The following is a 24,739-nucleotide window of genomic DNA, read 5'->3' as shown; positions in this document are numbered from 1 at the left end:
CTTTGGACATCCATTCATGATTTTGAACACCTCTATCAAATCTCCCCTTAACCTTCTCTGTTCTAACGAGAACAATCCCAGCTTTTCCAGCCTCCCCACATAACTGAAGTCCCACATCCTTGGAATCATTCTAGTGAATCTCTTCTGCATCCTTTCTAAGGTCTTGATATCCTCCCTAAAGTGTGGTACCCAGAATTGAACATAATGCTCCAGCTGAGGCCTAACCAGTGTTTTATAAAGATTTTGCATAACTTTCTTGCTTTTGTACTCTATGTCTCTATTAATAAAGCCAAGGATCCCATATGCTTTTTAATAGCCTTCTCAACTTGACCTGCCACCTTCAAAGATTTATGTATGTGTACCCCCAGGTCTCTCTGTTCCTGCACCCCCTTTAAAATTGTACCATTTAGTTTGTATTGCCTCATTCTTCCTACTAAAATGTATCATTTGAATCTCTTTCTGATGCCTCCAACCACAATGCTGCCCCTATCAGTTGTGAAGGCAGAATGCTCTGGGATATGGACTTCCACAGTCAGAGGCGACATGAGGAAACATTTTTTTTTACGCAGCAAGTTGTAATGATCTGGAATGCACTGCCTGAAATACTGATGGAAGCAGATTCAATAGTATTCTGTTTTATACGAACATAGGAATGTACAGGACCAGAAAACACTATTATGGTCTATGGAGCCGCTCCCAGTTTATGCCAAGAGAAGTACTTCTATAGGTCACTACTGGTCAATTCTACATTTACCCCTTTCGCACAAAGACTGAACACTCTATTGCCGTATAGTGCTCTATCTAACAGTCCAGCTGAGTGGTAAATTTACATTCCTACACACTGACTAACATCTTGCATCAATAGCTTCAAACTGCTTAGTAAATTATTGGACTGAATGTATCTTCTTTCCAAAACTTTAATACATGCTTACAGCATTAAACAGCACATCAAATCACAACAAGAACTTTTCTTACCAAAATGAATACCAGACATCCAATAAGGAATAGTTTGATTAGTGACAATCATCAGAACTGCTGTGTTAATAACAATGCTAGATCACAGTCCAGTAAAAGGTACGGTATGGCATATTATTAATATTTTGCGTCCTAAAAGTACTTGTTGGTGCCAATGTACAAACACAAATACATTCATTAAGTAAATATAAATCCTTTCTCATTTGTGAATTCTGAGTTCTTCAAACTTCAGCTGCAAAATTATGATTTCATTTACCATTCTGCAATAAAGATTTCTTACATCATAACTAGATATTTTTTCAAAATCAAATACATTAATTTTAAGTTACTTAGCACTGATAATTCTCAACTAACATAAGTACCTCCATTTCTACTCAATCCCTTCATTTCAAGGTTTTTTTTAAAGTAAGAAAAATAACTGCACATCTGTTCTTTAAATACTGCTTTACTACCACTGAAATGACATGCAGGTTATATTTTTTTAAATATTAAATAAAAGAGAAAACTAAATCTGAAGGAAGCCATTAAGAATTTTATGACCAATAATAATCATTACTATCAGTTATATTATCAATAATTCTTGCTAAAAACACTATGAAAATTATTTCAGCAGCTACAATAAGAACAACATTAATAAGCTAGCAATCTTATGCAACAATTGTTTCTGAAATGTTGCTGACTATATTCTGCAGAACTTGACACGTGAGAGCAACAGAACAAAAAAATCCTACTGATTTCTCAGTGCTATCACAATGGACAGGATATGTTGCACACATTGGGATTCCTGATGCTGTGACAATCATCATTCACTAAACTTACAATGTAACATTTGCTAAACTATTGGCAAGTGACTGCCGCCAAACAGTTACGTGCACACACATATGCGCTATTTTCTGAATACAACATATTGTATGTGTTAGAGTATTGTTCCCTAGATTACTATCATAACCTCCAGTCAGCAATATAATAGTCTCAGTTACTTCTAGATCCACAGGGCAATACTTCAGAACCACATCCATGAAAGGCAGCTAATGCTTTATTTGTATGTCTCCTGACATTAAATCAGTTCTTAACAGTAAAACGTACAGCATACTCAACCCAGATGTCAACCAAAACATAGTTGCATTGAATAGTCTGATCTATTCAGATATATAAAATTCACAATATCTGCTACAGTAGTCCAAAGTCAAGTATTTGTTTGCCATAAGGAGAGATGATATATTAGCAGGTTCCTCAAATGAGGCCATATGGGTGGAGCTTAAAAACAAAAAGGGGGCAAGCACTTTGATGGGAGTGTACTATAGACCCCCAAACAGTCAGGGGGAGATAGAGGAACAGATATGTAGGCAAATCTCAGAAAATTGTGCAAATAATAGGGTAATAATAGTGGGGGATTTCAACTTCCCCAATATTAACTGGGATACTCAGAGTGTAAAAGGCTTAGAGGGTACAAAATTCTTAACGTGCATCCAGGAGAGCTTTTTGAGCCAGCATGTAGAAAGTCCTACAAGAGAGGGGGCGGTACTGGACCTAATTCTAGGGAATGTGGCCGGCCAAGTGGAAGAAGTGCTAGTAGGTGAGCACTTTGGTGACAGTGACCATAATTCGGTGAGATTTAAGGTGGTCATGGAAAAGGACAGGGAGGGGCCGGAAATAAAGGTTCTAAATTGGGGGAAGGCCGATTTTAATAGGATAAGGCAGGATCTGGCCAAAATGGACTGGGATCAGCTGCTTGTAGGAAAATCCGCATCGGAGCAATGGGAGTCTTTCAGAAGGGAGACTGAGACCATACAATGGCAACATGTTCCCGTAAAGGTCAAGGGTGGTTCCAAGAACTCCAGGGAACCTTGGATGTCAGGGGATATACGAGAATGGATTAGGAAAAAAAGGAGGGCTTTTGGCAGATACAAAAGGCTAAGGACGGAGGAAGCCCTAGAGGAGTACAAAAAGTGCAGGGGGATACTTAAAAAGGAAATTAGGAGATCAAGGAGGGGCCATGAAAAAACACTGGCGAGCAAAATAAAGGAAAATCCTAAGATGTTTTATAAGTATATAAAGGGTAAGAGGATGACTAGGGAAAAAATAGGGCCCATTAGGGACAAAAATGGCAATCTGTGTGTGGAGCCGGAAGATGTAGGAGGGGTTCTAAATGAATTTTTTGCATCTGTTTTCACTATGGAGAAGGACGACGTAGACATAGAAATACGACAGGGGGACTGTGATATACTCGAACATATTAACATCGAGCGGGAGGAGGTATTGGCGGTTTTAGCAGGCCTAAAAATGGATAAATCCCCAGGCCCGGACGAATTGTATCCCAGGCTACTGTGTGAGGCAAAGGAGGAGATTGCGGGGGCTCTAACACATATATTCAGAACCTCTCTGGCCACAGGGGATGTGCCAGAGGACTGGAGAACCGCTAATGTAGTACCATTATTCAAGAAGGGGAGTAGGGAAAAACCGGGGAACTACAGGCCAGTGAGCCTAACATCAGTGGTAGGAAAATTATTGGAAAAAATTCTGAAGGACAAAATTAGTCTCCACTTGGAGAAGCAAGGATTAATCAGGGATAGTCAACATGGCTTTGTCAAGGGAAGATCATGTCTGACTAATTCGATTGAATTTTTTGAGGGGGTGACTAGGCGTGTGGATGAGGGTAACGCAGTGGATGTGGTATACATGGATTTCAGTAAGGCCTTCGATAAAGTCCCCCACAGGAGACTGGTCAAGAACGTACGAGCCCATGGAGTCCAGGGTGCCTTGGCACTTTGGATACAAAACTGGCTTAGTGGCAGAAGGCAGAGGGTGATGGTCGAAGGTTGTTTTTGTGACTGGTAGCCTGTGGCCAGTGGGGTACCACAGGGATCTGTGCTGGGTCCCTTGCTGTTTGTGGTCTACATTAACGACTTGGATATGAATGTAAAAGGTATGATCAGTAAGTTCGCTGATGATACAAAAATTGGTAGGGTGGTAAATAGCGAGGAGGATAGCCTCAGTCTGCAGGACGATATAGATGGGTTGGTCAGATGGGCGGAACAGTGGCAAATGGAATTTAACCCGGAAAAGTGCGAGGTGATGCACTTTGGAGGGACTAACAAGGCAAGGGAATACGCAATGAATGGGAAGACCCTAGGCAAGACAGAGGGTCAGAGGGATCTTGGTGTGCAAGTTCACAGATCCCTGAAGGCGGCGGAACAGGTAGATAAGGTGGTAAAGAAGGCATATGGGATACTTGCCTTTATTAGCCGAGGCATAGAATATAAGAGCAAGGAGGTTATGATGGAGCTGTATAAAACACTGGTTAGGCCACAGCTGGAGTACTGTGTGCAGTTCTGGTCGCCACACTACAGGAAGGATGTGATCGCTTTGGAGCGGGTGCAGAGGAGATTCACCAGGATGTTACCAGGGCTGGAGCGCTTCAGCTATGAAGAGAGACTGGGAAGATTGGGTTTGTTTTCCTTGGAGCAGAGGAGGCTGAGGGGGGACATGATTGAGGTGTACAAAATTATGAGGGGCACAGATAGGATGGATACTAAGGAGCTTTTTCCCTTCGTTGAGGGTTCTATAACAAGGGGGCATAGATTCAAGGTAAAAGGCGGGAGGTTTAGAGGGGATTTGAGAAAGAACTTTTTCACCCAGAGGGTGGTTGGAGTCTGGAACTCACTGCCTGGGAGGGTTGTAGAGGCAGGAACCCTCACAACATTCAAGAAGCATTTGGATGAGCACTTGAAATGCCATAGCATACAAGGCTACGGACCAAATGCTGGAATATGGGATTAGATTAGACTGGGCTTGATGGCCGGCGCGGACACGATGGGCCGAAGGGCCTCTATCCGTGCTGTATAACTCTATGACTCTAAAAGTTACCTGAACAGTTACTCCCCCACCGAGTTCACAGAGGCACTCATAGCCCTCCAACTCTCCCTTCCCCCCATGTCAGAGAAGCACTCACCCTCCCTGATGCTTTCCTTCCTGCCAGTCCCAACTCCAGTTTCACTCCAGAAGCAGACTTTGTGGCCCACACATAGGGCAGTAATAAGCAAAGAGCAAACATGAGTCCACTTCTGAAGCAGCAGAATCAGGTATAAAATGGAGGCACGATCAGCAAGAAGAGCATCAGGGAACAGAGCAGTAACAATCTCAAGGCCAGATCCCTTATGTTAGCAAATCAGCTGTTGCAGCACATTTAGGTACTGATTTGCCACCCCAAGGAGTGAAGAAGGGAGAGAATCAGAAAGAGAGAACAAACTTGCATTAGCACATTGCCTTTCACATCCTCACGATGTCCCAAGATGCTTCACATCCAAGGAATCACTTTTTAAAGTGTAGGCAATCTAATTATGTAGGCAAATGCAGCAGCCAATTTGTGCTCAGCAAGGTTCCACAAACAAAAAGTGAAATAAATAGCTAGTTAATCTGTTTGGTGGTGTAGGTTGAAGGCTGTTTTGGCCAAGGAACCGGGATAACTCCTGCTTTTTTTTAAAATGGCGCAATGGGATCTTTTACATCTACATGAGCAGGCATCTTCAACAACGCAGTGCTCTCTCAGTAAACAATGAAGTGTCGGCTTAAATTTTATGCTCAAGTTCTGGAGTGGTGTTGAACCCACGACCTTCTAACTCAGATGTGAGAGAGCCACCAGCGAGAAAAGCTGACAAAAGTGAATGAAAGAAGAAAAAACTTGCATTTATATAGCACCTTTCACATCTTCAGGATGTCCCAAAGCACTTCAAAGTTAATAAAGTACTTCTGTTGAGCATTCACTATTGTTATATAGGCAAAAACAGCAGTCAGTTTGCGCACACCAAGGTCCCACAAACAGCAATGAGAAAAATGACCAGATAATCTATTTTTGGTGGTATTGGTTGAAGGATGATATGTTGGCCAGGACACCAGAAGAACTCCTTACTCTTCCTCAAATAGTGCCAACGGATCTTTTTAGTTCCTCTGGAGAGGGCAGATGAGGCCTCGGTTTACCATCTTATCTGAAAGGTGACACCTCCAACAGTGCAGCACTCCTTCAGTACCACATCGAAATGTTAGCCTAGATTATGTGCTCAAGTCTCTAGAATGGCACTTGAACCCACGACCTTCTGACTCAGAGATGAGAGTCCTGCCAAGGCGGACATCTGAATTTCCGTACACTCAACCTATTCTACTTTAACCAATATTACATGTCTTGTAATATCATTGTGCAGTTGCCAACCCTTTGAATTGCTGGTAATCCTCTAATCCTTGCAATTTGCAAAACAAATACACAACAGAAAGCCTTACAAGACCAGAGTTCAGGCTTAGAGGAGTTTAAGAGTAAAATAGTTCCACATTTCAGTCTGCGATTTTATTGATCATAAGCTTCAACATGTTAATTTGTTTTTATATCTCTCCTTGCCATTCGTCAAACAAGAAACATGTTGAGAATCTGCCTCAGGACTCATTGCCTGTGCTGTTCCTGAACTTAAATTTAGCAAACATGCAACAGCAGGTCTCGGCAATTAAATGATTAAAGAGGTGGCAGGTAATATCAGATTACTGATACCAGTCACATTTCTCCTGGTTACTGACAGTTGGTAAATATTCTTCAAGCTTCCTGCTACGATCAGGAATACTGTCACGTGAAACCTCACTCTTAGTAAAACAAAGATTTTAAGCTGCTCTGACATCTTTCTGTAATGAGTCAGTAGAACGTACAAGAGTGATCTCGGGTGAATCAAGCCTCGACTTTTTCCTCATCCTCCTCTACAAATGTCAGAAAGCAGCTATGGTCTCGTTTCAGCATCTCGCTCGAATGGTGCAACAGGTTTGTCAAATCACTATTTGAGAAATATGGCTACATACGCTAATCCTACCATTTTGTAGTGCACATGAAGAATTGTATGCACTTCTTTTCAAATGCTATTCTTCCAGTCCATGCCTGCATTGTGCATACATTTCCAAAAGAGTATGGGCATGCTACCTTGGAAAATTGTGAAATTAAAATGGTGCATTCTGGTTAAAGGCTTCTCTACTTCACAACTGATAATTTTGGAGCAAAGTAAGTAAAATTTGGATTTATCCATACTTAACATATCAACCAGACCATTACTTCCAGAGCTGCTTAAACAGTCAGTCTCCCCACCCCTTCACAAAGGCACTCTACATATTTGATGTGCTCCTCCCTGCTAATCAGCTTTCTCTAGTTTTCTGGGTTGGCATGCATGCGACTAGTGCCGTCTGCATCTTCTACTGAATGTTGCTGCTTTGTTCCTCAATCAATTAGTCCTGCAAGTAGCAATTCCTGATTTATTGTTAAACCAGGAATTTTCACTTGCAGTACAAAGTGACGACCTGGACGAAATAGCAGTGCCAGGTAATAACAGCAGCCGTGACCAACAGCATATGTGCCAACCTAGAAAGCTAGCAAAGGCTCAGCAACAGTTTAAAAAAAGCTGACAACCCCAAAAAAGCTGACAGATTAGGAACAACCCTGAATATATGGCTACGACATGTGGTTACATTGAAAATGTGCAATGTCATAAATTAAAGTTGCAGGTGTACCAAAGTTTCAACACTTGTATGGTGGAAGCTTGTGCCAACATTTGTAGGAATTCTCCCCTCATTTCTTTTGGAAATTTTTTTTGGACTATTGTGAATATGTATTGTACTCAATTTTAAAATTATTTACATAGCTGTCACTGTGACACAAGGGCACTCTTCAGCCCCTCCCCAGTTCATAATGACAATCTTCTCCTTCTCCCTCTGCCCCTCAATTCATACCAGCACTCTTCTTCCCCTCCTACTTATTAGCACTGTCTCCTTGCAGTTCATGCTGGCATTCTCCCACCCTGTCCCAGTCATGCTGGCATTCTCCCATCCTGTCTCAGTTCATACTAGCACCTTCATCCGCCTTGCTCCTCTCAATTCTTTCTGGCATTTTCTACCCTTTCTTCCCCAGTTCTCACTAGCACTTTTCCCTCAGTGCTATGCCTAACTCCTACCTGCTGCGGAATTCTCACAACAATTTTGAGAGATCGGGACTCCTGGTTTCGGAAAGCTATTAGAAGAATTGCCATTTACAGCCACGTTCCATCCCCGGAGCATCAGCAGCAGATCAGAGCAGGCAGTGGCCATCCCAAGAGGTTTAATAGTGTTCACAACTAAGCCTCTGATAATACAGCGCATTAGCACAGTAGCACACTGCACTATGTGATGCAACTGTCTGGAATTCTGAACTGTATTTTTTGGGACCGAGGATTAAATCGTAAAATGAAGGAAGAAATGATATCGTGACCTAATTTTTTTCCTAATACTGGTATTTAGGAGCAAAGGCATTCGTATACTGTGTAGGTCAGATCATTTACAGCCAATGCCAGGCTTGACAAAATGTAAACAGGAAAATGGTGAAGTAGTTTGGGATTTCGTATGGTGTTTATTTTTTAGTATTTATCCTATCATCCTAATGGGTCTCTGCAGAATCCATCATTCATAAACTGAGAATGTTTTAAGATCACTGACCAGGGAGTCGGTGATCTTAAAACAACTGCTGACTGCTTGACCACTTTTGGAAGTGTGCAGTGATAGCAGTAGGCAAATGATGCCTACGTTTATTTAATCTGATTTCACAGTTTTTTATTTTTTGCTTTTTTGTTAAAATTCTGACTTTGGATAGACTGACTCTCTGAGCATGCGTTAATGAAAGACAGTTAGTGTTGCCCATCCTGTAGGAGGAGGCACTTGTTGATTGTTAGGATTGTAACAGTGCAGCTGCGACAACACTCAAGAAGCTCGACACCATCCAGGACAAAGCAGTCTTCTTGATCAACACCCCATCCACCAGTTTAAACATTCACTACCTCCACCACCGGTGTATCGTGGCTGCAGTGTGTACTAGCTACAGGATGTACTGTAGCAAGTCGTCAAGGCTTTTTCGGCAACAATACCTGTGACCACCACCACCTAGAAGAAAAAGGGAAGGAGGTGCCTGGGAACACCGTCACATCCATTTCCGCTCCAAGTAATACACCATCCTGACTTGGACATATATTGCCGTTCCTTCATTGTTGTTAGGTCAAAATCCTGGAACTCCCTCCCTAATGGCATTGTGGGAGTACGGATTACAACGGTTCAAGAAGGTGGCACAGCACCATCTTCTCCAGGGAAACTAGGGATGGGTAATAAATACCGACCTTGCCAGCGATGCCCACATCCTGAGAATTTTTTTTTTAAATAATGCCTATTTCAAACAGTACATTGTTCAAGGACCAGCTTCTAGAGACTTGGTTCAACTCTATTAATCATAAGCTAATTTAAGACTTTGCTATGCTGACTGAAATTTGGCAGAACCTGATGACCAACCATGTAAAATAATTCCACAAGTTATACGGTTGACTGACATGCCCTGGAACAGATGTGTAGCAGCACAGAAGTATGATAAGACTATTGTTTGTGATCATGGATTTCAGTTTTTTTTCTGCTGCACCAACATTTTTGTTTTGAATCTGGTGTTGTCATTACTGTATTTGCCAAGCCACTTTAACGATGGCCCTGACCAGTAGGTTGCTACTAAGGTAACTCATGTTAGTAGCTGGCCCAGAGCAAAGCTGGTGTTGCTTATACTGAGTGGTTAAGGTTAAATTTATAATGAGGAGGTGCTCATTCCCTACCTCACCCTGTGCAACTTCTGACCTCGCCCCATGACCTAAGATGTTCATTCAGTAAAGTTCACCATGGTATCTCATGTTTCCTTAAAAGCTACAAGCAGAGCTTGAGTAAAATCAATGTGGACAGGCAACCAAAAAAAATACATGGAAGACATTCAATTTGGGAAAGGGGAAAGTCTATTTAATAATAAATCATTTATAAGATCAGTGTGCTATGGCTGATTATATTTACATTTTGAAGCATTAAATAAAACTTATATAACTTCAACTGGTGCCACATGCTGCTCATTTTAAAATTAAGAGACACTGAAGGAAACATAAACAAAATGCATAGGAACGTCTGGGTCAGCCTCACGTGTGTTCGTGTTGTTTAGCCTGCAAGACCAGCGTGAGAGCGGCGACGGGAGTGGAGAGCAGAGAGCAGGGATAAATAGGAGCAGCGGCGGTGAGAGGCGAGAGCAAAGAGAGGGGATAAATAGGAGAGACGGCGAGAGGCGAGAGCAGAGAGAGGGGATAAATAGGAGAGACGGTGAGAGGCGAGAGCAGAGAGAGGGGATAAATAGGAGAGACGGTGAGAGGCGAGAGCAGAGAGAGGGGATAAACAGGAAAGACGGTGAGAGGCGAGAGAAGAGAGCGGGGATAAATAGGAGCAGCGGCGGTGAGAGGTGAGAGCAGAGAGAGGGGATAAATAGGAGAGACGGCGAGAGGCGAGAGCAGAGAGAGGGGATAAATAGGAGAGACGGTGAGAGGCGAGAGCAGAGAGAGGGGATAAATAGGAGAGACGGTGAGAGGCGAGAGCAGAGAGAGGGGATAAATAGGAGAGACGGTGAGAGGCGAGAGAAGAGAGCAGGGATAAATAGGAGAGACGGCGAGAGGCGAAAGCAGAGAGAGGGGATAAATAGGAGAGACGGTGAGAGGCGAGAGCAGAGAGAGGGGATAAACAGGAAAGACGGTGAGAGGCGAGAGAAGAGAGCGGGGATAAATAGGAGAGACGGTGAGAGCCAAGAGAAGAGAGCGGGGATAAATAGGAGAGACGGTGAGAGCAGAGAGCGGGGATAAATAGGAGAGACGGTGAGAGGCGAGAGCAGAGAGAGGGGATAAATAGGAGAGACGGTGAGAGGCGAGAGCAGAGAGAGGGGATAAATAGGAGAGACGGTGAGAGGCGAGAGCAGAGAGCGGGGATAAATAGGAGAGACGGTGAGAGGCGAGAGCAGAGAGCGGGGATAAATAGGAGAGACGGTGAGAGGCGAGATCAGAGAGCGGGGATGAATAGGAGAGACGGTGAGAGGCGAGAGCAGAGAGTGGGGATAGAGAGCGGGGATAAATAGGAGAGACGGTGAGAGGCGAGAGCAGAGAGCAGGGATAAATAGGAGAGACGGTGAGAGGCGAGAGCAGAGAGCGGGGATAAATAGGAGAGACGGTGAGAGGCGAGAGCAGAGAGCGGGGATAAATAGGAGAGACGGTGAGAGGCGAGAGCAGAGAGCGGGGATAAATAGGAGAGACGGTGAGAGACGAGAGCAGAGAGTGGGGATAAATAGGAGAGACGGTGAGAGGCGAGAGCAGAGAGCGGGAATAAATAGGAGAGACAGTGAGAGGCGAGAGCAGAGAGCGGGGATAAATAGGAGAGACTGTGAGAGGCGAGAGCAGAGAGCGGGGATAAATAGGAGAGACGGTGAGAGGCGAGAGCAGAGAGCAGGGATAAATAGGAGAGACGGTGAGAGGCGAGAGCAGAGAGCGGGAATAAATAGGAGAGACGGTGAGAGGCGAGAGCAGAGAGCGGGGATAAATAGGAGAGACGGTGAGAGACGAGAGCAGAGAGCGGGGATAAATAGGAGAGACGGTGAGAGGCGAGAGCAGAGAGCAGGGATAAATAGGAGAGACGGTGAGAGGCGAGAGCAGAGAGCGGGAATAAATAGGAGAGACGGTGAGAGGCGAGAGCAGAGAGTGGGGATAAATAGGAGAGACGGTGAGAGGCGAGAGCAGAGAGCAGGGATAAATAGGAGAGACGGTGAGAGGCGAGAGCAGAGAGCGGGAATAAATAGGAGAGACGGTGAGAGGCGAGAGCAGAGAGTGGGGATAAATAGGAGAGACGGTGAGAGGCGAGAGCAGAGAGTGGGGATAAATAGGAGAGATGAGAAGTATATAAAAAAAACACCTAAATGACATCAACACAAGGGAAGGAGCTGATTGGTGAGTGGTTTTTTGAGGGGGAGTTTTGTCCAGATCAGAGACAAGTCTTCAATTTATTTCTGCTAAGTTTAGTTAGTAGCTAATAAACTGAGACATGGCAGGGCACCTGAGTCCTGTCAAATGCACATCCTGTGCCATGTGGGAACTCCAGGACGCTTCCCGTGTCCTGGACAGACACACGTGCAGGAAGTATCGTCAACTGGAGGAGCTCAAGCTCCAGGTTTCGCAGCTTGAGCAGTGGCTGGCGTCACTTCTGTGCATCCGCGAGGCTGAGAACTACGTGGATAGCATGTTTCAGGAGGTGGTCACCCCACAGCTGAAGAGTGTGCAGGCAGAGAGGGATTGGGTGACCACCAGACAGACAACAAGGACTAGGCAGGTAGTCCAGGAGTCCCCTCAGTGCATCTCGCTCTCTAATCGGTATTCGTGCTGGTGAGGGCGATGGTTTCTCTGGGGAGTTCAGCCACAGCCAAGTCCACGGCACCACGGGTGTGTCAGCTGTACGGGGGGGTTGGGGGGAGGAAAATCAGTAATACAATAATGATAGGGTATTCAATTGTTAGGGGAATAGAAAGGCATTTCTGCAGCCGCAGACATGATTCCAGGATGGTATGTTGCCTCCCTGGTGCCAGGGTAAAGGATGCCACTGAGCAGCTACAGAACATTGTGAGGAGGGAGGGCGAACAGCCAGAGGTCATGGTTCATAAGGGTACCAATGACATAGGTAGAAAGAGGGATAAGGTCCTGCAGGCAGATTTTAAGGAGCTAGGAAAGAGATTAATAAGTAGGACCTCAAAGGTAGTAATCTCCGCATTACTCCCAGTGCCACGTGCTCGTGAGTATAGAAATAGCAGGACATTGCAGATGAATGCGTGGCTGGAGGGATGGTTTTAAGAGGGAGGGCTTTAGATTCCTGGGGCATTGGGACCGGTTCTGGGGGAGGTGGGACCTGTACAAGTCAGACGGGTTGCACCTCAACAAGGCCGGGACCAATATCCTCACAGGGAGGTTTGCTAGTGCTGTTGGGGAGGGTTTATACTAGCTTGGCAGAGGGATGGGAACCTGAGCGTAGATTCAGAAGGGAGAGAAGCAGAGCTGGAAATGGAAGACAGAAATTTAGTAATTGAGGGACAGTATTAATAGTCATTTAGAAAGGCATGGATTAATCAAGGACAGTCAGCATAGATTTGTTAAGGGAAGGTCATGTCTGACTAACTTGATTGAACTTTTTGAGGAGGTAACAAGGAGGGTAGATGAGGGTAGTGCGTTTGATGTAGTCTACATAGATTTTAGCAAGGCTTTTGACAAGGTCCCACATGGAAGACTGGTCAAAAAAGTAAAAGCCCATGGGATCCAAGGGAAAGTGGCAAGTTGGATCCAAAATTGGCTCAGTGGCAGGGAGCAAAAGGTAATGGTCGACAGGTGTTTTTGTGACTGGAAGGCTGTTTCCAGTGGTGTTCCGCAGGGCTCGGTACTAGGTCCCTTGCTTTTTGTAGTAAATATTAATGATTTAGATTGAAATATAGGGTGCATGATTAAGAAGTTTGCAGATGATACAAAAATTGGCCGTGTGGTTGATTGTGAGGAAGAAAGCTGTAGACTGCAGGAACTTATCAATGGACTGGTCAGGTGGGCAGAAAAGTGGCAAATGGAATTCAATCCAGAGAAGTGTGAGGTAAAGCATTTGGGGATGGCAAACAATGCAGGGGAGTACACAATAAATGGGAGGATACTGAGAGATGTAGAGGAACAAAGGGACCTTGGAGTGCATGTCCACAGATCCCTGAATGTAGCAGGACAGGTAGATAAGGTGGTTAAAAAGGCATACAGGATACTTTCCTTTATTAGCCAAGGCATAGAATATAAGAGCACGGAGGTTATGCTAGAACTGTATAAAACACTAATTAGGCCACAGCTTGAGTACTGAGTACAGTTCTGGTCACCACATTATAGGAAAGATGTGATTGCACTAGAGAGGATACAGAGATTTATGAGCTGTTGCCAGGACTGGAGAATTTTAGCTTTGAGGAAAGATTGGATAGGCTGGAGTTGTTTTCTTTGGAACAAAGGAGGCTGAGGGGAGATTTAATTGAAGTGTATAAAATTATGAGGGGCCTAGATAGACTGGATAGGAAGAACCTACTTCCCTTAGCAGAGGGGTCAATAACCAGGGGCATAGATTTGTAGAAGGATTAGAGGGGAGCTGAGGAGAAATGTTTTCACCCAGAGCGTAGTAGGGGTCTGGAACTCATTGTCTGAAAGGGTGGTAGAGGCAGAAACTCTCATCACATTTAAAAAGTACTTGGATAGGCACTTGAAATGCCATGACCTACAAGACTACGGACCAAGTGCTGGAAAGCAGGATTAGGCATGACAGCTCTTTTTTGGCTAGCACAGACGCGATGGGCCGATTAGCCTCCTTCTGTGCCGTAAATTTCTATGATTCCATGGCACCGACTCCTTGAGTGACTATCAGCACTGTACAGTACCTCCCAGTTGTGCAGCTATACCGGCTAGGGACCTGCACTGCTCTCCTCTCACCCATGCGTACCTCATAAGCCAATCCATTTTAGTGATTTTGCCCACAATAATTTTATAAAAACACTCCAGCTCTCTCAAAAAGGGGCAGAAGAATATTTAAATAAAATTAAAATATGAAAGTAAAAACTAAAGGGCACTCCCAACAGAAATGGCCTAATATAACGTTGTGCTATAAAGTACCTGCTCATGTTATAAACTTCAGTCACTTACCTTTATTGCAGCTATTAATATTCATAAATATCAGCTGTTTGAGAAGCACATTGTTCTAAGAACTTTATTAAAGGCAGTCTGCAAGCTTGTCTGAGTCCCCCAGTTGCACATTAAATTAAACTTAGTGTACTATAGCGCTGTTTACTTTCACAACATATCATGCATCCTTTACAAGTCTTTACAAAGTTATACACAGTAACTCTCTACCTAGTACTTTGGTTCCAGACCAGGAATAATCCTCTTTAGTACTTGCAAGTACACAGTCCATCCCTATTATCCAATCACACTATGAGCTATTACATTTTTCAGTACCTCTTCCAGCATGGAAGGGTTGTGAAAAGACTGTTCAGGTTAGTTTCCTCAATTTCACTGTAGGCCTCTCTTTCTGTTCTCTACTGCTACTCTTTCCTGCGTGCAGTGCTCTCTTCCAGTACTTTCTCTCCTCGGGCTGATTCTAATGCAACATCAAGCTTTTCTGCACTTCCACTGCACTCAGAACTCAAGCTACTCTTATGCATTCTCTCACTCTCCTATTATCAAATTGAGTTGCCGCCCCACACTCTCACTTATATTTTTCTTTCTTTGATTTTTAGCCCTTGCTTGCTGTCCCTATTATCCTCTTTTTTTCCTATGTTCACTTTCCCAATTTGTTTCTCATGCTCCAACAACACACATGCACCAGCTGGTTCCAGCCCATTCAGCTGATTCCTGAGCTCTGTTCTCCCCTAGTCTTCCCAGGTGCAGGCTTTTTCTCTAGCCAGTTTTTCTCCACTAAGGACGTGTACAGCTACTGGCTGCTCAAAACCACTGTTAAAATGCAAGAACTAGAATGGGTTACCAGACTGTTTTGGCTGACTATAAACTCTGCTTACCCCATTTAACACCAAGGAAAAGTCAGAGCTAATCTCTCTTCACACCATAACCAATGTTATACTAGGAGAATAGTTATCATGACAGCAATCTAGTATCAGCTTTCCACTGATCCTGAAATCATCAGTCTTTAGTGGAGTTTTTGTGGCTCCTCCCAACCCCCACCGAGTCATTTTCATCATTAAGATTTTACACCCAAATGAGTCAATGACATTTTTGACCTGCAATAACGTCATTGTGTTACAAATTCACGAACAGTTGAAACTCTACAGGTTATGGATTTATAAATAGTTTAAAAATATAATCAAGTAACAATCCCGTGACAATATTAATATTTTTTTAAATGGTGGACAATGTCTCAAATATAAGCAGGACTTGTAACCTCAATGGTCTCCAGTTTGATTGGAGCCAAGCAGGAAGTGATACACTTCAGGTGCAGACATGCCAATCATCAATATTTTAAGCTGGCAGTCAGCATTTCAACCCACGTGTTGGCTTGTTGGTGTTTCACAAGAAAAATAATTTTCTTCCACTGGGATTGGAGGCTGTCAATATCAATCAGATCAGTTGGAACTAGAGAAACATAGGAACAAGTGTAGGCCATTCAGCCCCTCGAGCCCATCATTCAATTAGATCATGGTTGTCTGTATCTCAACTCCATTTACCCACCTTAGATCCGTATCCCTCAATACCCTTACCTAATAAAAATCTGTCGATCTCAGTCTTGAAAATTTCAATTGACCCAGCATCCATAGCCTTTTGGGGAAGAGAATTCCAGATTTCCACTAGCCTTTGTGAAAAAGTGCTTCCTGATTTTACTCCTGAACGGCTTAGCTCTAATCTTAAAATTGTTCTGGATTCCCCCACCAGAGGAAATAGCTTCCCCGTATCTACTTTATTGAATCCTTTTACCATTCTAAACACTCACCCCTCAAACTTCTAGACTCAAGGGAATACAAGCCAAGTTTATGCAACCCATTCTATTTTAACCCATTGAGCTCCTGTATCCTTCTGGTGAATCGGCGCTGTACCTCCTCCGAGGCCAATATATCCTTCTTCAGGAGCAGTGCCCAAAACTGTACACAGTACTGCAGATGGGGTCTGACCAAAGCTCTGTACAACTGAAGCATAGATGTATTCCAACCCCCTTGAGATAAAGGCCAATTATCCAATACCGCTTTTTTACTACTTTTTGTACCTGTGCACTAGTTTTTAGTGATTAGTGTACATGGATACCAAAATCCCTTTGTTTCTCCACAGTTTTCAGTCTCTCGCCATTAAGAAAAGGCTGTCAGAACCAAGATGATCGTTTGAAGGGCAGGACCGTCAGAACCAACCATAAAGTTCAAGGCAGAATTGGAGGCTGTCAGAAGCAGACATTACTTTCTTGCACAGCTGGATGCTTATGAATTTGAGGCAGAAAAGTATTAACATGAACTAATGACTTCTGACAGTCAATTATAGTTGTTAATTAGTTTCTATCCCCAAAAAGTGACTGGAAGAGAGAATTTATAAAAATCTTACATCTACATCCATTTCCTGTCTGCTTTATCAATTATGAATTCTTACGTCCACATTTACAATTGAAAACACCCACATAAACCTGTCCCTCTGATTGTAAATCTAGCCACTGGGTTCCCATTATTCTCTCAAAATGTTTTCTGAAAATTTATTTAAATTCCCATTTATTCCTCAATAAATTAAATTTGTTATATTTAAAGTCTAATAAGTTTAACCAACACAATAAAAAAATTACATATTTCACAACATAATTAACTTTATCCATTAAGTTGTCTTTTGTGTCTTTTAGTGCTTTCATTAAAGTTTTTACTTGATGGCCTCTGCCTCTCCCAAAACCCTGGGTTTGGACGAGATATTTTTGTCCAGAGCTGTGAAGTTGTGAGCTGAATTTGGATTGTGCAATCACCTCAGCGTTGTTCATTCAGCTAAACTGAGGAATATTTTTCCCTTTAGATTCTAGTAATTTCTGCTCAAAATTATTTGAAGAAAAATTAGAGGGCAAATTTCAAAAGTTTTACTGCGGTACAGTTCATAGCATTTTTTAAAAATAGAGGCTGTGTGTGTGAAAAAAAATGGTACTGTTCTGATTACATACCTGTTGTAGCCTTTGCTTCACGTTCTAGAAATCTTAGACAGTGCAAGACAGAGTTTAACAGAGACACTGGGGTTAGAGAGTAGATGAGAACGTGTTGAGGGGGAGAAAGTGTCTCTCTCTTCATGTAAAGTAACTTCAATGATCAAAAAAGCATCTGAATTTTGAAACTAGCTAATTACCTCACCTGTGTTTTGTTGACAGTTAGGAAATGTCAATGCTGATTGCTTACACCTGTGAGACAGATTCTAATTTCTAACACCTATGAGACAGAGGAATGAGACAGAGAGAAAGATGCAATAAGAGATTTGCTTTTCTCATTCTGATTTGGTTTCTTTTCTTAAGAAAAAGTTAAATGTTGAGTTAAACAGATAGGGAGATAGGGTAGGAGGGTGCGGCGAGAAGGAAACTGGTCAAGAATGAGGGGCCTCTGGCCTCTGACCACCTGCCTTTGGAGAAAGTGTTAAGAAGGGGAATAGGTAGTGGAAAATTGAAGGGGTAGGAGGGAAACAATGATTGGGGGAGATAGGAAGGGAGTTGCTAAGGGCCATAACTCCGCCCTGCAATCCCCAACCTAAATGCAGCCTGCAGCCATTGTCTTCTTTCCCACCACACCATATCACCTACCACCTCCCACCCAAAAGCAAAGAAAAAGACAGAGAAAAGCAAAAACAAAAGAAAATAGACAAAACCAGAGGAGATAGACAGACAGAGAAAAAGCAACACAGAGACAGGAAAGAGAGCAACCTTATCTGTAGCCTTACTATGTGCAACACTATATGAGATCAACTAGCATACAATTTAATATAAAAAATAAACTAATAAAATGCAGTTTTCATAAACTTTTTATATCAAAGGATTTATCTGGAGCATGCCTAAGTGTCTCAAGAGATTTATTTTCTTCAAGGCTGATTACAACCACTTTTTTTGAGATAAATAGGATGTTCCTGCTGTGTATACATTAACTGATTTTATTTAAGCATTCATGCCACAAAACTTGTGGAATTGCCAGGATTTGAAAATAAAACAGCGAGTGGGATTGGAGTGGTAATGAGTTTTATTTTTTTAAATTACATATTTGGGATATCTGTTATGTAACATGAAAGCTGACCAACATCCTAGACAAATTTGAAGAAGTGACAACTGAAGTGGATAGTGGCAAGCCTTTCCAACTTCCAAAAGGCTTTTGATAAAGTTCCACATGAAAGATTATTAATTAAACTCAAAGCTATTGAGAATTTTTTTTTATTCATTCACAGGATGTGGGCGTCACTGGCAAGGCCAGCATTTATTGCCCATCCCCAATTGCCATTGAGAAGGTGGTGGTGAGTTGCCTTCTTGAACCACTGCAGTCCATGTGGTGAAGGTTCTCCCACAGTGCTGTTAGGTAGGGAGTTCCAGGATTTTGACCCAGTGATGACGAAGGTCAAGTCAGGATGGTGTGTGACTTGGAGGGGAACATGCAGGTGGTGTTGTTCCCATGTGCCTGCTGCCCTTGTCCTTCTAGGTGGTACAGGTCGCGGGTTTGGGAGGTGCTGTCAAAGATGCCTTAGCGAGTTGCTGCAGTGCATCCTGCGGATGGTACACACTGCAGCCACGGTGCGCCGGTGGTGAAGGGAGTGAATGTTTAGGGTGGTGGATGGGGTGCCAATCAAGTGAGCTGCTTTGTCCTAGATGGTGTCGAGCTTCTTGAGTGTTGTTGGAGCCGCACTCATCTAGGCAAGTGGAGAGTATTCCATCACACTCCTGACTTGTGCCTTGTAGATGGTGGAAAGGCTTTGGGGAGTCAGGAGGTGAGTCACTCGCCACAGAATACCCAGCCTCTGACCTGCTCTTGTAGTCACAGTATTTATATGGCTGGTCCAGTTAAGTTTCTGGTCAATGGTGACCCCCAGGATGTTGATGGTGAGGGATACGGCGACGGTAATGCCGTTGAATGTCAAGAGGTGTTGGTTAGACTCTCTCTTGTTGGAGATGGTCATTGCCTGGCACTTGGCTGGCGCGAATGTTACTTGCCACTTATCAGCCCAAGCCTGGATGTTGTCCAGTTCTTGCTGCATGAGGGCACGGACTGCTTCGTTATCTGAGGGGTTGCGAATAGAACTGAACACTGTGCAATCATCAGCGAATATCCCCATTTCTGACCTTATGATGGAGGGAAGGTCATTGATGAAGCAGCTGAAGATGGTTGGGCCTAGGACACTGCCCAAAGGAACTCCTGAAGCAACGTCCTGGGGCTGAGATGATTGGCCTCCAGCAACCACTACCATCTTCCTTCGTGCTAGGTATGACTCCAGCCACTGGTGAGTTTTCCCCCTGATTCCCATTGACTTCAATTTTACTAGGGCTCTTTGGTGCCTTGATGTCAAGTGCGGTTACTCTCACCTCACCTCTGGAATTTAGCTCCTTTGTCCATGTTTGGACCAAGGCTGTAATGAGGTCTGGAGCTGAATGGTCTTGGTGGAACCCAAACTGAGCATCGGTGAGCAGATTATTGGTGAGTAAGTGCCGCTTGATAGCACTGTCAACGACACCTTCCATCAATTTGCTGATGATTGAGAGTAGACTGATGGGGCAGTAATTGGCTGGATTGCATTTGTCCTGCTATTTGTGGATAGGACATACCTGGGCAATTTTCCACATTGTTGGGTAGATGCCAGTGTTGTAGCTGTACTGGAACAGTTTGGCTAGAGGCACAGCTAGTTCTGGAGCACAAGTCTTCAGCACTACAGCCGGGATGTTGTCGGGGCTCATAGCCTTTGTTGTATCCAGTGCACTCAGCCATTTCTTGATATCACGTGGAGTGAATCGAATTGGCTGAAGACTGGCTTCTGTGATGGTGGGGATATCGGGAGGAGGCTGAGATGGATCATCTACTCGGCACATCTGGATGAAGATGGTTGCAAACGCTTCAGCCTTGTCTTTTGCACTCACGTGCTGGACACTGCCATCATTGAGGATGGGTGATTTACAGAGAATGATTAAGATGCTGGCTGAAGACTAATAAGGGGGGGGGGGGGGGGGGGGGGGGGGGTTCAGGTAAGCGTAAATTTATTAGCCTAAAGAGAAAAGTCAAGGCTGTACAGCAGAGTAGCGATTTGGGTAAAAACAAGCAGCGTGTGTCAGGAAGGGACAGAGAGTATGACAAAGGTAATAGGGCATTAGTGACTAAGATTACATCAGGGAAAAAAATAGTAAGAAGTTAAAATTAAAGGCACTAAATCTGAATGCACAAAGCATTCGTAACAAGATAGATGAATTAATGGCACAAATAGAGATAAGCAGGTGTGATTTAGTAGCCATTACTGAGACATGGTTTGAGGGTGACCAAGGTTGGGAACTAAATATTCCAGGGTACTTAACTTTTAGAAAAGATAGGCAAAATGGAAAAGGAGGGGAGTAGCCCTGATACTAAAGGATGAGATAAAGGCAGTAGTGAGAAGGGATCTTAGCTCAGAAAATCAGGATGTAGAATCAGTATGGGTGGGGCTAAGAAATAACAAGGGGCAGGAAACACTAATGGGATTAGTTTATCGGCCTCCTAACAGTAGTTATAATGTTGGGCAGAGTATAAATCAGGAAATTAGAGAAGCATGAAACAAGGGTACAGAAATATACAGGGTGCTGGTCAGACCACACCTGGAGTACTGCGTACAGTTCTGGTGCCCTTATTTAAGGAAGGACATACTTGCATTGGAGGCAGTTCAGAGAAGATTCACTAGGTTGATTCCGGGTATGGAAGGGTTGTCTTAGGAGGAAAGATTGAACAGGTTGGGTCTATACTCATTGGAGTTTAGAAGAATGAGAGGAGATGCTGAGAGGATGTTACCCCTCATGGGGGAATCTAAAACTAGGGAGCATAGTTTCCGAATAAGGGGTTGCCCGTGTAAGATGGAAATGAGGAGGAATTTCTTCTCCCAGAGGCTCATGTATCTTTGGAATTCTTTACTCCAAAAGCTGTGGAGGCTGAGTCATTGAATACATTCAAGGTTGAGTTAGACAAATTTTTGATCAGCAAAGGAGTCGAAGGATTTGGGGAAAGGGCAGGAAAGTGGAGTTGAGATAAAAATCAGATCAGCCATGATCTCATTAAATGGCGGAGCAGGCTCGAGGGGCCAAATGGCCTACTCCTGCTCCTATCTCTTATGGTCTAAATTATAACAGGGAATGAGGAAATGGCAGAGACGTTAAACAACAATAACTTGCATTTATATAGAGCCTATAACATAGTAAAATGTCACAAAGCGCTTTGCAGGAGCATTATCAAAAAGATTTGACACCAAGCCACACAGGTGACCAAAAGCTTATTCAAAGAGGTAGTTGTTCGCAGCGTCTTAAAGGAGGAGAGAGAGGTAGAGAGACGGAGAGTTTTAGGGAGGGAATTCCAGAACTTAGGGCCTAGGCGCGGATGGCATAGCCGCCAACGGTGGAGCGATTAAAATCGGGACTATGCAAGAGGCAAGAATTGGAGAAGCACAGAGATCTCGGAGGGTTGTAGGGCTGGAGGAGGTTACAGAGATAGGGAGGGGCGAGGCCATGAAGAGATTTGAAAACACGGATGAGAATTTTAAAACTGAGGCGTTCCCAGACCGGGAGCCAATGAAGGTCAGCGAGCACAGGGGTGATGGGAGAACAGGACTTGATGTGAGTTAGGATACAGGCAGCAGAGTTTTGGATGAGCTCCAGTTCATTGAGGGTGGAAGATGGGAGGCCAGCCAGGAGAACTTTTGGAATAGTCAAGTTTAGAGGTAACAAAGGCATGGATGAGCGTTTCAGCAGCAGATGAGCTGAGGCCGGGGCGGAGATGGGTGATGTTATGAAGGTGGAAGTAGGCGGTCTTGATGATGATGGAGCGGATATATGATTGGAAGCTCATCAAATAGGACGCCAAGGTTGCGAACGATCTGGTTCAGCCTCAGACAATGGCCAGGGAGAGGGATGGAGTTTGTGGCAAGGACCAAAGACAATGGCTTCGATTTTTCCAATATTTATTTGGAGGAAATTTTTCTACCTGCCTTCACAATAGAAGACACAAAAATAGTGGGGAACCAAGGGTCTAATGAGAGCGAGGAACTTAAAGTAACTAAGATTAGTAATGAAAAAGTACTGGAAAAATTAATGGGACTAAAGGCTGATAAATCTACTCGGCCTGATGGCCTACATCCTAGGGTTTTAAAAAAGGTGGCTGCAGAGATAGTGGATGCATTGGTTTTGATCTTCCAGAATTCCCTAGATTCTAGAACGGCCCCAGTGGATTGGAAGGCAGCAAATGTAACCCCGCTATACAAGCAGGGAGAGAGAAAACGGGGAACCATAGGCCAGTTAGACTGACATCAGTAGTAGGGAAAATGCTACAATCAATTATAAAGGACATAGAAACATGGCATTTAGAAAATCATAATATGATTAATTTTACAACACCAAGTTATAGTCCAGCAATTTTATTTTAAATTCACAAGCTTTCGGAGGCTTCCTCCTTCGTCAGGTGAACGATGTGAAGCTTTAAATTCACAAGCTTTCGGAGGCTTCCTCCTTCATCACCTGACGAAGGAGGAAGCCTCCGAAAGCTTGTGAATTTAAAATAAAATTGCTGGACTATAACTTGGTGTTGTAAAATTGTTTACAATTGTCAACCCCAGTCCATCACCGGCATCTCCACATCATAATATGATTAGGCAGAGTTAACTCGGTTTTATGAAAGGAAAATCGTGTTTGACAAATCTATCAAAGTTTTTTGAGGGTGTAACTAGCAGGGTAGATGCCTGGAAGGTAGAGGAAAAACATCATTTTGCACTGCATGTGGCAAGTCCGGAGGTTAAATACCTACCTGTCCTCTGCCTTGCGCAATCTCACTCTGATTATTTAACTTGGAGAATGGATATAAAATGGGTTTTTTTTGTTGTTGGAGTAATTTAGAGCTGACAACCCTCCCAGATTGCCCAGTAGTCTCCTGTAATGGGCACTGCTGCTGTTGACTTGGGAGAAAAGTACTTTTGTACATGCACTTCATGCCCACACACTTATGTGGCCCAGACTCTCATTTCCTATCCTTGCTCAAGGTGCTGCCCATCTTTGGGGTTCAGCCAATCATTCCATGTTGGAATATCACGTGATCAAACCTCCAGGAATATGTCGACCAGAGTTGGCAACACTACACTTTAAAGTAATGCATCGTGCAAAGCGTTCTGAAACGTTTGATATACTACATATATATGCAAGTTCTTTCTTTTCCAGATTGGCAGGCACGCAGGTGAAAGAATGCAGTTGTAGTTCTAACCGAAAGTATATAATGTACCTGTCGTATTTTTTATATAACAATGTGAAACCAAATAATGTGCTAAAGAATGACTGCACGTTTTAACACTGTACGTCCTTCACGGTCCGGACTTCAGCAATGTAATAAACTTGGGAACTCCACTCATTAATAGACAATAGAAAATTGCCAACGTTACTTCCGAGTCAACCAGCCCAAATTGACGTTATAGCCATCCAATCAAAAACTAACATGTGCCCGCAACGTCCAACAAGCTGCAAGCAGCATCGTGGAGGCGTCGTCCTCCTCCCATCTCCTCTCCCTTCCCCTCCTCCTTTCGTCTAAGGATTAATGTAAATAAATCCCAGAGTGAAAATATTATTGCCTTTCGGATTGCATCCCAGGCGGTATAAATAGCCGACGATCTGTGTATTTGATTACATTTTTGGGTGTTGAATAAATAATTGAAGTCAAACAGTACCCGCTTATACACAGTGGCTGCTCCTTCCTCCAGCGCTTTCTCTGCTGTCTCTCTCACCTCGTTAGAACTTTGCCCAGATACGCCTCGCGCTCCCACTTCCGGCCTGAGCACTGCGCCATGTGTGTAAAGGAGAGTTCATCGTTCCTGACCATGGAATTGCCAGATCTGTCTCTTGTCGGCAGACCATCCTCGTTTCTGTTGAATGTAAATCACTTTTAAAAAAAAAACATACATAAAGAATCTGTGGTGATCTTCAAACACCTTTAAGAATCACTGCTCATGTTCGCGAATCAGGGATCAACCAAGGATGCTCGCCGCTGAGATTGAGATACAGGTATCAGAAACTCACCAATCATAACAGTACAGAAGTGGGATTGATTTATCAGTCAGTGTGAGCATTCCTGAAGGCCTGGAGGTTGCTACACACATTTTAAAAAGGGATAAAAACGACAGGGTGGGATGAATTTTGT

At 43.6% G+C, this 24,739-nt stretch overlaps 1 protein-coding gene across 1 annotated transcript in view; it reads right to left on the bottom strand.

Annotated features, from left to right (window-relative positions):
• Positions 1-24,357, bottom strand: part of triqk (triple QxxK/R motif containing) — a 110,207-nt gene extending 85,850 nt beyond the window's left edge. The window contains exon 1 of the mRNA XM_067979361.1: positions 24,270-24,357. The gene's annotated coding sequence lies outside the window, so the exon portion shown is untranslated. The remainder of the gene's footprint in view (positions 1-24,269) is intronic.
• Positions 24,358-24,739: the final 382 nt, after the last annotated feature.

The sequence above is a fragment of the Heptranchias perlo genome, chromosome 3 (assembly GCF_035084215.1).
Source record: "Heptranchias perlo isolate sHepPer1 chromosome 3, sHepPer1.hap1, whole genome shotgun sequence".
NCBI lineage: Eukaryota > Metazoa > Chordata > Chondrichthyes > Hexanchiformes > Hexanchidae > Heptranchias > Heptranchias perlo.
The sequence above is the reverse complement of the archived record's forward strand: the minus strand, read 5'-3'. Positions and strand labels throughout refer to the sequence as shown.